The sequence below is a fragment of the Pelophylax lessonae genome (assembly GCF_965119305.1).
Source record: "Pelophylax lessonae genome assembly, chromosome: 3".
NCBI lineage: Eukaryota > Metazoa > Chordata > Amphibia > Anura > Ranidae > Pelophylax > Pelophylax lessonae.
Window position 1 is genome coordinate 354416553 of NC_138770.1, and position 15592 is coordinate 354432144.

Sequence of the window (15592 nt, forward strand, 5' to 3'; positions counted from 1 at the left end):
ATTTGGCGCATGTCCTTCCACCACCGAGGATTGCAGGGCGCTTCAGTTTGCCTCCTGTTCCTAACTCCTCCTACTCCGCTTCCTCATCCTCTACCGCCTCCTCATCCGGACAGCGTAACACCTTCACCACCAACTTCAGCACGGCCAGGGGTAAACGACAGCAGGCAGTTTTACAACTTGCCTGTTTGGGGGACAAACCACACACCGCGCAGGAGTTGTGGAGGAGCATGGAACAGCAGACAAATGAGTGGTTGCTGCCAGCGAGCCTCAAGCCCGGCCTGGTGGTGTGCGATAACGGGCGAAATCTCATAGCAGCTCTGGGCCTAGCCGGTTTGACGCACATCCCTTGCCTGGCGCATGTGCTGAATTTGGTGGTGCAGAGGTTCCTTAAAAACTACCCCGATATGTCAGAGCTGCTGCAGAAAGTGCGGGCCGTTTGTGCGCACTTTCGGCGTTCTCACCCTGCTGCTGCTCGCCTGGCAGTGCTGCAGCGTAACTTCGGCCTTCCCGCTCACCGCCTCATATGTGACGTGCCCACAAGGTGGAACTCCACCTTGCACATGCTGGAAAGACTGTGCGAGCAGCAGCAGGCCATAGTGGAGTTTCAGCTGCAGCACGCACGCGTGAGTCGCTCTGCGGAACAGCACCACTTCACCACCAATAACTGGGCCTCCATGCGAGACCTGTGTGCCTTGTTGCGCTGTTTTGAGTACTCCACCAACATGGCCAGTGGCAATGACGCCGTTCTCAGCTTAACTATCCCACTTCTATGCCTCCTTGAAAAAACAATTCGGGCGATGATGGAAGAGGATGTGGCACAGGATGAGGAGGAGGAGGAGGATGAAGAGGTAACATTTCCAAGGCTTTCAGGGCAGTCATTCGCAAGGGGCTCCGAGGGTGGGTTCCTGCACACGCAAACGCCAGGGACGCAATTGTACAGCAGGGGCACAGTTCTGGAGGATGAGGAGGATGAGGAGGAGGAGGAGCTGGAGGAGGAGATGGAACCATGTTCACAGCAGGGTGGCACCCAGGCCAGCTCATGGCCATCACTGGTGCGTGGCTGGGGGGATACAGAGGACACGGACCATACACCTCCCACAGAGGACAGCCTTTCGTTGCCTCTGGGCAGCCTGGCACACATGAGCGATTACATGCTGCAGTGTCTCCACAACGACCGCCGAGTTGCCCACATTCTAACTTGTGCTGATTACTGGGTGGCCACGCTGCTGGATCCCCGTTACAAGGACAACGTACCGTCCTTAATTCACTCACTGGAGCGCGATCGCAAGATGCGCGAGTACAAGCGCACGCTGGTAGACGCCATGCTGCTGGCATTCCCATCTGACAGCGGGGCCACAGTGGAAGCACAAGGCAGAGGAGGAGGAGGAGGAGGTCGCCAACGCAACCAGGGCACCGCCAGCACCTCAGAAGGCAGGGTTAGCATGGCCGAAATGTGGAAAAGCTTTGTCAGCACGCCACAACAAACAGCAGCACCAGCAGCTCAGATGGAACGTCTTAGCAGGAGGCAGCATTTTACCAACATGGTGGAGCAGTATGTGTGCACACGCCTACATGTAGTGAATGACGGGTCTGCCCCCTTCAACTTCTGGGTCTCCAAATTGGGCACATGGCCTGAGCTTGCCCTTTACGCCTTGGAGGTGCTGGCGTGCCCTGCAGCCAGTGTATTATCTGAACGGGTATTTAGCACGGCTGGGGGCGTTATAACAGACAAGCGCAGCCGCCTGTCCAGAGACAATGTGGACAAGCTCACGTTCATTAAAATGAACCAGGCATGGATCCCACGGGACTTTTCCGTACCTTATGCAGAATAGCAATGGATACCGACCTTACCCACCCATTGTTCCATTTTTGCTCTTTCTCACTCTTTTGGGGTGTACCCTCATTTAAAATTTGTGAAAAGAAGCAGTGTTGGCTACCTCGTCCTCCTCCTCAGGGCCAGATTAATGTAGGGGCTATTGGAGCTGCAGCTCCAGGCCCCTACCTTTTATATAGGCCCCGGGTTGGCCATATTCACTGTTACCGCTCTTCTGTCACTTGTAAACACAGAAGTCTGGCTTCTATGCTCGCTTCCCCAGGCAGCACCCTCAGAACCTCCCCACACAGCGTGAAGGCCGGACAAGGAGGGACAGTTGGCGATGCATGGATGTGTTTATGGGCTTCAGAGACAGCATCCCATGTTGAATTAGGCATGCATGGCTGCACCCTTCCTCCTCTGGGTGCATGGCAAGGCACGGCCCTAAGGCCCTTCAAAATCCTCAGCACCAAGCCCATGATGCTGTTAATCCGGCCCTGGTCCTCCTCCACCGCCGCTTCCACCTACACCGCCCATAGGTGTGCGCAGCCTATTGCATTAAGGTGTGCACCCCAAAGTTGAAATACACATGCATGTGTTTGCCAGCAGGGAGAGTAATGTATCGGGGCCATGTACCTGTAGGCAAGGAGAAATAGAGCAGAGCAGGTCCCAGGGAGATCTTTCCCATCTCCTCACTGGCAATGCTATGTGCCCTAGGTGATTAGGGTGTGCCCAGGCACACCCAGCACACCCTGTGCGCACGCCTATGTCACCGCCACATCCACCACCACCTCAACCTCCCTCCTACTCCATATGGGCCTCGTCCTTCAGAGATGAAGAAGAACATTGTTTTATTTTTCTGTTTTTTTTTGTTGTTTTAAGTTATTTCCCTATCCACATTTGTTTGCAGAGCACTTGCCATGCTCTTAATTACGTTTTGCTGCCATTTGCAGCACTCTAGCCCTTTCCTTTGGTGTTTTAGAGCCATTTTAGTGCCTTAAAGTTCGGGTCCCCATTGACTTCAATGGGGTTCGGTGTCCGGGAAAAGTTCGGTAAAAGTCCGGGACACGGACCCGGACTTTTTTTTAAAGTTCGGCCGAACCCGTCGAACACGGACATCTAGGTGTCCGCTCAACCCTAGCTACGGGCTGTTATAAGGTTCAGACGACCTTTATAATTATAACTATATTTATTCTATCAACAGTTTTTACCTAGGTAATCCTTATTTTTTTTATATATATTTTTTTTTTTAACTTAACACAGAGTCACCCCATATGTAGGATAGGAACCCCCCGAGCTTGGAGTACAAGTGGGAGGTTCCTCTTTCTCTTTTCCTTTAACAAGTTTCTATTTTGATATATTTTTAAGTTATTCTCTGATATTTGTTCAGGATAGAGACATACAAGTGTCACATTTGTTGAACAATTTTTTGTACAATAATTTGTGTGTAGTTCATAGACAGGATTTTTTCTCCCTTTTTATCTCGATGGTTTTAATTATTCACTGATATTGTTTTTATTGTGGCTAATTACAGTCATTGTTCACTTAATGGGCTTCCCTGCCTGTGTTTCCTATATAAGTGCTTCCAGTGGAGGGGTGGGCCTGCCTGATGAAGGAGGAGGAACTCCGAAACGACTTTGCGGCCCGCCCTCCACACTCTATCCAGCTCTCTGGTTCCTGTCAGACTCCGTGGAGGAACTGACAGGTCGCTGACATCACTTCCGGTTCCGGGTCACTGCTTTCATCGACCTCGCTGTACACAGACATCTGCAAGGCTGCCCATCCAGGGAGCCTGTGCCACCTACAGCAGCAACCGGCACCTGTATCATAGAAACTGCCACACAGCACGGGATCGTTCAGCAGGTCCCCGGATCTGATCATCCCGGATGTGTCCCATTGCGAGTACCGTTGTTCATGGTTTACTGGCTGTATTTTGGATCGTTTGTACATGTAAGTCACTACAATAAATTGTCATATTTCTCATACTATATTGTGACCTGGCGCCCTTTGTCTTCAACCTTTTTTAAAGGTGCCTTTGTTGCACTTTTCAAGATAAAGTGAAGTTACATAGTTAAATAGTAGTTGAGGTTGAATAAAGACAATAGTCCATCCAGTTCAACCTGTGTAGGTGTGTGTGGCCGTAATCATTTCTCATACCCTTAAATGTTTTGATCCTTGAGATGTACATCCAAGAGTCTTTTAAACACAGCCATACCCCCACAGTTACTACCATTTGTGGCAGAGAATTACACAGTCTTGTAGCCCTTACTGTAAAGAACCCCCTGTGTAGCCTGAGGTTAAAACGCTTCTCTTCTAATCACATTGTATGGCCACGTGTCCTCGTGCATTCCTCTTTAATGTTATTCAGCAATTGGAAATTAAGGGCACCACCCAGAGAATAAAATAAACCCCTATCTAATCCCTCTGATCTTCCTTTCCAACAAATCCAATAACTATAGAAGCCCAACGCCAGCCTGCAAAATATTGTCAGTTTTTGGCTATATAGTATATCCATTGATTGGGCGTAGCTATACCACCCTCATCATTTACATTTTTTAATGTTTTCTATACATAATCAGGATGTTTTACTCTGGCTCTAAAGATTCTGTTCTAAAGGCTTTCTTTGCAATCCGCACCTGTAAATTATGAAGTACATAAAATTACTGAGGCATTCAAATCATCAAGATTCAATCTGCCAGCTATAGTCAAAGAGAGTTTACACTATAAAGTACATTGTGCCCAAAATCTAGCAATAAGTGGATACATATATACTGTGGTATAGTTCTTAGGATTTAAAGAAATGATCACTACTAAATATTTACAGGAAGTAACCATTCTAATGAATGTAGCAGAGCTGGATAAAGGGGATTTCAGTTAATCAATGGATAACAATGCAGACTTGCTTCAATTAACTAATAATCCTGAAAAATTGGCAAATGTTTAAACTATAGTCATTGTATTTTCTAAAGAGTGGCTGGTATCACCATAAAAATAAAAATACGCATAGTAAGCATATTGCTCTATTTTTAATTCTGTAGGACCACCTTTAAAGCCACTGATGTTTGAGAAATGTCTGATCACTGCTGCTATTGCAAATATTAATTGGGATATGGTGTATGCTTTAATTTAAATTGAGGAGACCAACAATTATTAATTTTAACTCTTACAGAAATCCTGATATAAAGTTTGCCTCAGAATTTTTTGTTCACTACCCACAAATGGGGCCTCTCAATACTACCATACATTATATATAAATATATCAATGGAGCTTCACAGGTTGCAACTGGAGTCCTCTTCCACTCCTCCACGATGGCATCATGGAGCTGATAGATGTTAGAGACCTTGCACTCCTCCACCTTCCATTTAAGCATGCCCCAGAGATGCTCAATAGGGTTTAGGTCTGGAGACATGCTTGGCCAGTCCATCACCTTTACCCTCAGCTTCTTTAGCAAGGCAGTGGTTGTCTTTGAGGGGTGTTTGGGCTTGGTATCATGTTGTAATACTACCCTGCAGCCCAGTCTCCGAATGGAGGGGATCATGCTCTGCTTCAGTATGTCACAGTACATGTTGCCATTCATGGTTCCCTCAATGAACTGTAGCTCCCCAGTGCCAGCAGCACTCATGCAGCCCCAGACCATGCCACTCCCACCACCATGCTTGACTGTAGGCAAGACACACTTGTCTTTGTACTCTTCACCTGGCTTCTGCCACACACGCTTGACACCATCTGAACCAAATACATTTATCTTGGTCTCATCAGACCACAGGACCTGGTTCCAGCAATCCATTACCTTAGTCTGCTTGTCTTCAGCAAACTGTTTGCGGGCTTTCTTGTGCATCATCTTTAGAAGAGGCTTTCTTTTGGGACGACAGCCATGCAGACCAATTTGATGCAGTGTGCGGTCTGTGGTCTGGGCACTGACAGGCTGACCTCTTCAACCTCTGCAGCAATGCTGGCAGCACTCATATGTCTATTTCCCAAAGACAACCTCTGGATATGACGCTGAGCACGTGAATTCAACTTCTTTGGTCCACCATGGCGAGGCATGTTCTGAATGGAACCTGACCTGGGTAAACTGCTTTATGGTCTTGGTAACCATGCTGCAGCTCAGTTTCAGGGTCTTGGCAGTCTTCTTATAGCCTAGGTCATCTTTATGTAGAGCAACAATTCTTTTTTTCAGATCCTCAGAGAGTTATTTTTCATGAGGTGCCATGTTGAACTTCCAGTGACCAGTATGAGAGAGTGAGAGCAATACCACCAAATTTAACAAACCTGCTCCCCATTTACATCTGAGACCTTGTAACACTAGCGAGTCACATAACACTGGAGAGGGAAAATGGCTATTTTGGCATTTTTTTGGACATTTTCACTTAGGGGTGTACTCAGTTTTGTTGTCAGCAGTTTAGACATTAATGGCTGTGTGTTAAGTTATTTTGAGGGGACAGCAAATTTACACTGTTATACAAGCTGTACACTCACTACTTTACATTGTAGCAAAGTGTCATTTCTTCAGTGTTGTCACAACATGAAAAGATACAATAAAATATTTACAAAAATGTGAGGGGAGTAATCACTTTTGTGGGATACTGTATATATATATATATATATATATATATATATATATATATATATATATATATATATCAGGGGCAGATTCGGGGGGGTAACAGGGAAATTGCTCCCCCCAAGAAGATTTTGGTGACTCTCCCTCCTGCGCTGGAATGGTGGGTCCGTAAGCCCAGATTGCGGGTTCCCGACCCAACATCCCTGAGAATCACACCACTGTAAATAATGGAGCTGACACTGCGGGAAGCAGAGCCGATGCTTCCTGTATGGCACCGGCTGGCTCCTGTCACAGATGGAGTCGGCCGGCGCTATAAGGAAGCATCGGCTCTGCTTCCTCCAGCACGGCTCATGTGACTGTCATGCTGATCCTCAGGAATGGTGGGTCGGGAACTCACCAACATTACCCGCCAGCACCAGCCAGCAATACTCACCAACAGTACTCCCCAGTACCAGCCAGCAATACCCACCAACAGTACCCGCCAGTAATTCCCACCAACAGTACCCGCCAGCACCAGACAGAAATACCCGCCAACAGTACCCGCCAGCTTCAGCCAGCAATACTCGCCAGCACCATCCAGCAATACCCACCAACAGTACCCGCTAGCACCATCCAGCAATACCCACCAACAGTAGCCACCAGTACCAGCCAGCAGTACCTGCCAGTACCAGCCAGCAGTACCCGCCAGTACCCACCAGTACCAGTCAGTAGTACCCACCAGTACGAGCCACCAGTATCCGCCAGCAGTACCCACCAGCACCGGACAGCAGTACCAGTTAGAAGTACAGGCCAGCAATCCCCACTAGCAGTACCAGCCAGCAGTACCCACCAGCAGTACCAGCCCTGGAGGACAGTCAGCAGCAGCCACCAGCCATAATAGCCGTAGATACCTGCAGGAATCCTGATGAAGATTGAGGTCAGTTGAGGTGTAGGTAAACAACATCCGTGTGAAAGCAGCCTTAGGCCCCTTTCATACAATCGGTCTAATCAGGTCTGCCTGTCTGTTTTTCATGTGGACCCAATTGGACCATCCATTCACCTCTATAGAGCGGCAGATGTAAACAGACTCTAATCTGATCCACTTAAAAAAAAACATAAGAGGATCCATCCCCTTCTGTCTGGGCAGATCGGAGGGCCCATAGAGTAGATAGGGCTTTGTCCGTGTCTGCTTTGCATATGCTGAGTGTACATGGACCTGTCATCTGCCCGCTAAACTCATTGTGGCCGCGACAGGTTATCAAGGCGCTAAAGTGTCCCTCTCTCCTCAAAAGTTTGGGCACCCCTGCTGTAGGGGCATGAGTCCCAGATGGAGAGGTGCGCTGTAGCAGCCTTCCCTCTTAGTTTTGCCGTGGTGTGTGGTGGAGGGAAGAAGTCCCAGATGGAGCTACAGTATAGCACATCAGGAGACCCGTGGGGAAATCATAAAGATCTCCTGTGAAGTTGATAAGTGTTAAGACCGCTGCCACTGTTGCGGCTGGCTGTAACATTTTAATTACTGTAGTTGGCAGGTCTACTATTCTTCCCTACCTCCTCCGCGCTGAGAGGAAGTGGCATCATTTTAAACGTGTCACTATTTTAAACAAGGTTAGGACTGTATGATACATGTAACGCCGCCGAGTGCTCCGGGTCCCGTGGCTTCCCCGGAGCACTCGAGGCGTCCCGCGGGCTGTTCCCCCGCATCCACACAACTTACCCGCCGGGTCCCGTCATCCCGGCCGCTCGGTACACGCCGGGTGCCTTCCTCCTCCCGGCGCGCGCGGCCCCGCCCCCTAGGGCGCGTGCGCGCCGCTGCTTTGAAATTTAAAGGGCCAGTGCACCATTAATTGGTGCCTGGTCCAATCAGTACCAAAACATATAAAAACCCACTTCCCCTTCCTGTCCTTGCCGGATCTTGTTGCCTTTGGTGCCTTGAGAAAGCTTTTGGTGTATCGTTCCCTGCCTGTGTATCTGACCTTCTGCTGTTGCCCCTGACTACGAACCTTGCCGCCTGCCTTGCCCTTTTGCTCCGTCTGACCTTGCCTTTGCCTTGTCCTTCTGTATCGCGCCTGAATCAGCTGTCTTTGAGGTTGAGCCGTTACCAGAGGATACGACCTGGTTGCTACCGCCGCAGCAAGTCCATCCCGCCTTGCGGCGGGCTCTGGTGAAAACCGGTAGTAACTTAGAACCGGTCCCCTGGTACGGTCCACGCCAATCCCTCATTGACACAGAGGATCCACCTCCAGTGCAGTCACCTGCCGCTAGTCCGGACCCTGACAGTAGATCCGGCCATGGATCCCGCTGATGTGCCCCTGCCTAGTCTCGCTGACATCTCTACCGTGGTTGCCCAGCAGTCCCAGCAGATTGCTCAGCAGGGTCAACAGTTGGCACAGCTGACCGCCATGCTGCAGCAACTTCTTCCCGCACGGCAGCAGCCGCCTGCTTCTGCTTCCGCTCCACCTCCGCAGCCGGTGACCGCCACCTCTGCTAGAATCCGTTTGTCTCTCCCGGACAAGTTCGATGGGGATTCTAAGATGTGTCGGGGATTCTTGTCCCAATGTTCCCTGCACCTGGAGATGTTGGCCGACCAGTTTCCTACAGAACGGTCTAAGGTGGCCTTCATGGTCAGTTTACTGTCGGGAAAGGCCTTGGCCTGGGTCACGCCGCTCTGGGACCGCAACGATCCTGCCACTGCTTCCGTCCAGTCTTTCGTCTCTGAAGTCTGCAGTGTCTTCGAGGAGCCTGCCCGTGCCTCGTCAGCAGAAACGGCCTTGCTAAACCTCGTCCAAGGAGATGCTACTGTAGGCGAATATGCTATACAGTTTCGCACTCTGGCCTCTGAACTGACTTGGAACAACGACGCCCTTTGCGCAACTTTTAAAAATGGGTTATCCAGCCATATCAAGGATGCTCTGGCCGCACGAGAGATACCTGACTCCCTGACGGAACTCATCCAGTTGGCTACTCGCATAGATATGCGCTTCATTGAAAGACACCAGGAACTTCGCCAAGAAAAGAATCTTGTTCGCAACAGGCGTTATCCACGCCTGGCACCTCTCTTCCAGCAACCAATGCAGCCGGTTGCTGCACCTTCCACCGAGGAGGCCATGCAAGTGGATCGGGCTCGCCTGACCCAGCAAGAAAGGTCTCGCCGGAGGAACGAGAACTTATGCTTATACTGTGCGAGTTCCGAACACTTCTTAAAGGACTGTCCAGTTCGTCCTCAGCGTCAGGGAAACGCTCGCACCTAGTGAACGTGGGAGAGGCGTCGCTGGGTGTGAATTCTTCCTCTCCACGCTTGATTGTTCCGGTACGGATTTCTTCTGCTGCTAAAGTCTCCTTCCCGGCAGACACCTTCTTGGACTCTGGTTCTGCGGGAAACTTCATTAAAGCCTCCTTCATCAACCGCTTTAGCATTCCTGTGATCCGCCTCGTCAAGCCCTTCTTCATTACTACAGTTAACGGAGAAAATCTGAACTGTACTGTGCGTTACCGCACAGAACCCGTGCTCATGACCATAGGGGTCCTCCACCAAGAAACCATTGAATTTTTTGTTCTACCGAATTGCACGTCTGACGTCCTTCTTGGCTTGCCCTGGCTCCAGCGCCACTCTCCTACCCTTGACTGGACCTCTGGGGATATTAAATCATGGGGGTCTACCTGCCACACTCATTGCCTCAAGTCGGTACCTATTAGACAAGTCTCTGTCTCCTCACCAGTGCTCGGCCTTCCTAAGGTCTATCAGGACTTTACTGACGTCTTTTGCAAGAAACAGGCGGAGGTCTTACCACCACATAGACCCTATGACTGTCCCTTTGATTTGCTTCCCGGTACCACACCACCCCGTGGCAGGATTTACCCCCTCTCCATTCCTGAAACCAAGGCCATGTCGGAGTACGTTCAGGAGAACCTCAAGAAAGGTTTCATCAGGAAGTCTTCTTCTCCTGCCGGAGCAGGATTTTTCTTTGTCGCCAAAAAGGATGGGTCATTACGTCCATGTATTGACTACCGTGGTCTTAACAAGATCACGGTAAAGAATCGCTACCCTTTGCCTCTCATCTCGGAGCTCTTTGACCGTCTGCGCGGAGCTAAGGTCTTCACTAAGCTAGACCTCAGGGGCGCTTACAATCTCATCAGAATCCGTGAAGGAGATGAGTGGAAGACCGCTTTTAATACCAGAGATGGCCACTTTGAGTATCTCGTCATGCCTTTCGGCCTGTGCAACGCTCCTGCAGTCTTTCAAGACTTTGTCAACGAGATCTTCCGGGACATGTTGTATACTTGTGTAGTGGTCTATCTTGACGACATTCTAATCTTCTCTCCCAACCTGGAGGAACACCGTCGCCATGTTCGTCAAGTGCTCCAACGCCTTCGTGTCAACCACCTTTATGCCAAAATGGAAAAATGTCTTTTTGAGCGTAGCTGTCTTCCGTTTCTGGGATACCTAGTTTCTGGACAGGGTCTTCAAATGGACCCCGACAAACTCTCTGCAGTCTTGGATTGGCCACGCCCCTCAGGACTTCGCTCCATTCAACGCTTCCTTGGATTCGCCAACTATTACCGCCAGTTTATTCCCCACTTCTCCACTATCGTGGCACCTATTGTGGCACTAACCAAGAAAGAAGCGAATCCGAAATCCTGGCCTCCCCAAGCTGAAGAAGCCTTTACTCGCCTTAAAACCGCCTTCGCCTCCGCTCCAGTCTTAAATAGGCCTGATCCTCTGAAACCATTTTTCCTGGAGGTAGATGCCTCCTCTGTTGGAGCCGGAGCGGTTCTTCTTCAAAGGTCTGCTAAAGGAAAAAACGTCACCTGCGGCTTCTTCTCAAAAACGTTTTCCCCTCCTGAAAAGAACTATGCCATCGGGGACCGTGAACTACTAGCCATTAAGTTGGCACTAGAAGAATGGAGACATCTTCTGGAAGGATCCCTTCATCCAATCACCATCTTCACTGACCACAAAAATCTCTCATACCTTCAGTCTGCCCAGCGCCTTAATCCGCGCCAGGCCAGGTGGTCATTGTTCTTTGCCCGATTCACGTTCCAAATCCATTTTCGTCCTGCTAATAAAAACATTAGGGCGGATGCCCTATCACGTTCCACCGATGCCTCCGAAGATGAAACTGTTCCTCAACACATCATTCCCCCTGAGTGTCTAATTTCTACTGCCCCTGCTTCACTGGCACCAGTTCCTCCAGGGAAAACATTTGTTCCTCCCCGTCTTCGCCTACGGACTCTCAAATGGGGTCACTCCTCTCACCTGGCGGGTCACGCTGGAATTAAAAAGACGACACTGCTAATTGCCAGACACTATTGGTGGCCTTCCTTTGAAAAGGATGTAACGGAGTTCGTTCGGGCCTGTACTGTCTGCGCACGTGATAAAACTCCCCGCCAGAAGCCTGCAGGTCTTCTCCTTCCTCTGCCAGTGCCTGAACAGCCTTGGTCCCACATTGCAATGGACTTCATCACGGATCTTCCCTTATCCCTTGGTAACACAGTCATATGGGTGGTTGTTGACAGGTTTTCAAAAATGGCACATTTTGTCCTGCTTCCTGGTCTCCCTTCTGCGCCACAACTGGCGAAGCAATTCTTTTTGCACATTTTTCGTCTTCATGGCCTTCCAACACACATCGTCTACGATAGAGGCGTTCAGTTCATCTCAAAGTTTTGGAGAGCTCTCTGCTCCAATTAGGAATCAAATTGAACTTTTCTTCTGCCTACCACCCTCAGTCCAATGGACAAGTGGAGAGGGTTAACCAGATCCTTGGTGACTATCTGCGACACTTCGTCTCCTCTCGTCAGGATGATTGGGTCGACCTGTTGCCCTGGGCCGAATTTTCGTATAACTTTAGAGAATCTGAGTCATCCACCAAATCTCCGTTTTTTGTGGTGTACGGCCGTCACCCGCTGCCCCCCCTCCCCATTCCCACTTCTTCTGGGGTTCCTGCCGTTGATGACTTGACTCTGGCCTTCTCCTCCATCTGGAAAGATACTCAAAAGTCGCTCACCCTGGCCGCTTCTCGCATGAAGAGACATGCAGATAAAAAAAGAAGAACTCCTCCTGTCTTTTCCCCTGGGGACAGAGTGTGGCTCTCTGCCAAATACATCCGGTTTCGGGTCCCCAGCTACAAACTGGGTCCGCGTTATCTCGGGCCCTTTAAAATCAAAAGCCAAATTAATGCTGTCTTTTACAAACTCCATCTTCCTCCCTCTCTCCGTATTCCTAACTCCTTTCATGTATCCCTTCTCAAACCCCTCATTGTTAACCGGTTTTCCCCCAAGGTCACCGTTCCTGCTCCTGTCTCTGGGTCCTCCGACGTCTTCTCAGTGAAAGAGATCCTCGCCTCCAAGGTCATCAGAGGTAAAAAAAAATTTCTGGTTGACTGGGAGAATTGTGGTCCTGAGGAGAGGTCATGGGAGCCCGAGTCCAATATTCTCGACAAGGAGCTCATCCACAGGTACCTGGGTTCCGAAAAGAGGGGGAGACCTAAGGGGGGGGGGGTACTGTAATGCCGCCGAGTGCTCCGGGTCCCGTGGCTTCCCCAGAGCACTCGAGGCGTCCCGCGGGCTGTTCCCCCGCATCTACACAACTTACCCGCCGGGTCCCGTCATCCCGGCCGCTCGGTACACGCCGGGTGCCTTCCTCCTCCCGGCGCGCGTGGCCCAGCCCCCTAGAGCGCGCGCGCGCCGCTGCTTTGAAATTTAAAGGGCCAGTGCACCATTAATTGGTGCCTGGTCCAATCAGTACCAAAACATATAAAAACCCACTTCCCCTTCCTGTCCTTGCCGGATCTTGTTGCCTTTGGTGCCTTGAGAAAGCTTTTGGTGTATCGTTCCCTGCCTGTGTATCTGACCTTCTGCTGTTGCCCCTGACTAAGAACCTTGCCGCCTGCCTTGACCTTTTGCTCCGTCTGACCTTGCCTTTGCCTTATCCTTCTGTACCGCGCCTGAATCAGCTGTCTTTGAGGTTGAGCCGTTACCGGAGGATACAACCTGGTTGCTACCGCCGCAGCAAGTCCATCCCGCCATGCGGCGGGCTCTGGTGAAAACCGGTAGTAACTTAGAACCGGTCCCCTGGTACGGTCCACGCCAATCCCTCATTGACACAGAGGATCCACCTCCAGTGCAGTCACCTGCCGCTAGTCTGGACCCTGACAATACATTAAAAACAGTTCAGTAAAAGCAACACCAAATTTTTGGGCAGTGCCCCTCCCGAGACTAGACTCTGGATCCGCCCCTTATATATAGATAGATAGATAGATAGATAGATAGATAGATAGATAGATAGATAGATAGATAGATAGATAGATAGATAGATAGATAGATAGATAGATAGATAGATAGATAGATAGAGCACAATTCCCAGCCATTCTGTTAGATATGGGTCCTCCTGGGTTACCGCTAACAACAACAGCACATTTAAGCATGTTTCTCCAACTGTGAGCACTGAGACAATGACAAGTCCAGTATCTTTGCATTTTTTGATTTATTTAGGAACTTGGTTAGGAGAAGGGATGAGTGGGATACTCCTTTAACTCAACTACGCACAATTGGGCAGAGACACTTAAGAAGTACTGTTTGACGCTGGTTAACGCTGGCTAAATGCCCGCCAACGCTGACTTGACGCTGGTTAACGCTGGCCGGATGCCGGGTTAATGCTGAACTATTCTTGTAACTGAGCTTCAATTAAAGAAATCCTCTCTTAGCTGCCTTAGGTACTTCTTCCTGAGGTAGCTACTTGTACACTTTTGCTGCACTGCTGAACGCTTCAGGGCCCACACTGGCGCCCCCTTTCACTACCTTATCTTAAGGGCTTAACACTTGGCACCCCCTTTCTATGCCACAACTACCAGTTAGCTGGCTTCTGGGTTCCTTTGACCTTCTGGAGTGGCCCCCTCTCTTAGGCAGACCCCTGGGCAGATCTCGAGTACTCAAGACACTGTTTTTCCTGGAAACTCCTGCCCAGCAGCTCCACTCGGTCAGCAACACTCTGGATCCCTTTCTGCAGCCCAGCTTAACCACCGGTACTTCAGGCTGACTGCCCAGGACACCTTCACTCGCTCTGACAGGAGGCGAGACAGCCGTCAGACTCCCGCTGGGACTCTGCTTCCCGCCAAAGATGCTCTATCACATGCTCCCTCCAGGTTTATACCCAATCTCAGGGTGCATTGCGATGAACTCCGCCCACTGGTACAGCTATAAACCCTGGTACGCTATTGGCCAGGTTTCCTCCACTGTCAAACAAGAGCTCTCATTGGATGCAGTGGGGAGACTCCCCAGACTCTAAAGACTATACCTGGAAACACATGATAGCCTCACTAAATGATCAGGCCCCCCTGATAAGCAGACAGGGCCACACATATACTATTCCTAGCACCTACCTAGGAGGGTGCTACATATTATTATTATTATTATATAGTATTTATATAGCGCCAACAGTTTACGCAGCGCTTTACAACTTGAGGGTAGACAGTACAAATACAATACACTTTAATACAGTAGGAATCAGAGGACCCTGCTTGTTAAAGCTTACAATCGAAAAGGGACGGTCAAGAGTTATATGAAGTAAGTATTAGGGATGATCGAACGGTTCGGGTCGACCATCGGTTCGACCCGAACATTGACTGTTCGAGGTTCGGCCGAATTCCGAACTTTTTGCTGAAAAAGTTCGGAATTCGGCAACCAGAACCGACCAAAATGCAATGGGACAGGAACTGGGCTTTAAAAGCCCGTGATTGGACCGGAACCATCAGTAAAAGCCAATTGAGGGGGCAGGAGAATGCTAGGAATGTGATTGGAGTGACTAGGGGGTCTAGAGGCCAATCATTAGTGAATACGCCCCCCAGTATATAAGATAGCCCCGCCAAATCTCTACCATTTTAATACAGGGCTGTGGAAGAGAGTGGAAGCAGTTCTGTTACTTCTGCTTCAAAGTGTCATTTAGCAATTATTAGTGTGAGGAAAGGGATATCTAGTGTAGTTAGGGTACTATTTTCCACTATAGTTAGATTTAATAATCTAGTTTCTGTAGGGAAAGTGTTAAGTGTAAGGGGACCGTAGTGTAGTGTAGGGTTAACTGACTCTGACCGCTATGGCAGGGTGACAAAACCCTTCCATGTCAAGGTGACCGCTATAGAGAAAAGATCGTTTCTCTTAGAACACTTACAGAACCGGATAGTGTCTTCGCCCCTGTCACCCGGCTTTTTGTTGCAGGCATTTATAGGGCTTTTTTGAGGATATG